General features: G+C 40.4%; 1 pseudogene; it reads left to right on the plus strand.

The window, feature by feature from the left end:
• LOC102824268 overlaps positions 1–2355 on the plus strand; it is an 8780-nt pseudogene that overhangs the window by 1670 nt on the left and 4755 nt on the right.

Here is a 2355-nt window from a genome sequence, read left to right on the forward strand (position 1 = left end):
CCTGGCACACACCTTTCCTAATTTTAAACAATTTAGTGTTCCCTTGTTCTGTTCAAATAACCACCTCTTGGTCTATGTACAGGATCCTTATGAGGACAATTTAAGTGTTCCAGAATACTCATTCTCCACGAAGTTGTCCATAGCTTGTCATGATCCACACAATCAAAAGTCTTTGCATAATCAATAAAGCACAGATAAACATCTTTCTGGCATTCTCTGCTTTCAGCCAAGATCCATCTGATGTCAACAATGATATCCTTCATTCCATGTTCTCGTCTGAATCTGGTTTGAACCTCTGGTCGTTCTCTGTCAATGTATGTTTGAACAGTTTTTTAATTATCTTTAGCAAAATTTTACTTGTATGTGATATTAATGATATTGTCTAATGATGTCTGTATTCCACTGGAATGGGCACAAATATGGATCTCTTTCAGGCAGTTGGCCAGGTAGTTGTTTCCCAAATTTCTTGGCATAGATAAGCGAGTGCCTCCAGTGCTTCATCAGTTTGTTGAAAGATTCCTATTTGTATTTCATCAAATCCTGGTACCTTGTTCTTTTTCAATGAACCTTGGACTTCTTCCTTCAGTATCATTGGCTCTTGATCATTGCTATCTCTTGAAATGGTTGAACATCGACCATCACTTTCTGGTACAGTGACTGTGTATTCATTCCATCTTCTTTTCATGCTTTCTGCTTCACTCAGTATTTTTCTCATTGTTGTTGTTAAGTGCCATTGAGTGGTTTCCAACCCATAGCAACCCTGTATAGGGTTTACAAGAAACATCTGGTGAGCTTAAACCCACTGACCTTGCGGTTCAAAGCGTCTTTGCAGTCCAGCGCATTAATCCACAGAGCCACACCAGGACTCTGTTTTTCCCATAGAATCCTTCACTATTTCACATTGAGGCTAGATTTTTTCCTTCTGTTTCCTCAGCTTGAGAAATGCTAAGAGTGTCCTTCTCTTTTGGTTTTCTAACTCCAGATCTTTGCACATTTCGTTGTACATTATTTGACTTTATCTTCTCAAACTGCCCTTTGAAATTTTCTGTTCAGCTCTTTTATCACCTCATTTCTTCCACATCTTTGGCATCTCTACACTGGAGAGCAAGTTTCAGTCTCTTCTGATCCATTTTGGTCTTTTCCTCCTTTCTTTTTTTTTGTAAGATTCAAAAAATTTATTGGATGTAATTGGAACAAGGATTGGAAACTCCCTTTTGTCATCCTTTCCCATTCTTTTTTTTTTTTTTTGCTTCAGAGTTTAGGACTTTTAAATTTGTCCCAAAGTTGCTGAAGCAAAAACCATGATAAAACATCCTGCTTGCCTTTATACCACCCCAACTAAAACAAAACAAAAACCAAAAAAAAACTATTTGTAGGAAAAAAAAATGGTTTTGTATGTGGATGAAACTTAATATAAATTCAAATCCAGTCAAAACCACAGGGCAGCTCCCTTTGAAATGTGTTCAGTAGGATTTCTAAGTAGACCACAGGGCTGCTGTCTCGGAATGTCCTCAGAAGGCTCTGTCATGATCCAGTAACAGAGTAAAAACCCCAGAGTCCTTGCTTTCAGATGGAAGAGGGAAAAGACAGAGACAAAAGATCTACTCAAACTTCATCTTCTTTCCTCGTGGCTTGTGATCTCCTCCTCTGCCTCCCTGGAAGCCTCCTCACCTCCCAAATCCTCCCCAACCTCTGCACCAAATCCACCCTGGCCTCCTCTGCCATGGCCACCTCTGCCTCCAAATCCTCCTCAGCCTCCACCTTGTCCCCCGAAAGCCACCTTTGCCCTTAGGCTTGGCCCAGTCCAAGGTAACTTTGCTTCCATCAATTTCCCTATCCTCGATGGCCTGCTTGGCAGTTTCAGCATCTTTCTCAGTGTTGAAGTCTACAAACCCAAACCCCTTGGAGGAGCCTGTTTCAGGGTCTGTGACTATCCTGGCTCCAAAAGAACCATCAAATGACTCCTTCAATGTTTCCTCAGTTGTGTCCTCAGACAAAGCTTTGACAAACAGTGTTTTGGACAGCTGGCTTCTTGCATTAGGGGATCTTCTGGATCCTTGCAATTCTAGCCTGATGGCTCTGTCCTCAATTTCTCTTTTAGTACAAGAATTAAAACTTCTTTAGCATCTTCATATGAAGCAAATTTGAAAACTGCATAACCTCTAGATTTGCTGTTTTCCCTCCTTTCTTGTCTTCTTAATTACCTTTTGCTTTCTTCTTGTATGATGTTCTTGATATCATCCCACAACTCTTCTGGTCTTCAGTCTTTAGTGTCTAATGCACCAAATTTGTTCTTCAGATGATCTCTCAATTCAGGTGGGATATGTTCATGGTCATATTTAGGCTCTTGTGGAC

The sequence above is a fragment of the Chrysochloris asiatica genome, unplaced genomic scaffold (genome assembly GCF_000296735.1).
Source record: "Chrysochloris asiatica unplaced genomic scaffold, ChrAsi1.0 scaffold00161, whole genome shotgun sequence".
NCBI lineage: Eukaryota > Metazoa > Chordata > Mammalia > Afrosoricida > Chrysochloridae > Chrysochloris > Chrysochloris asiatica.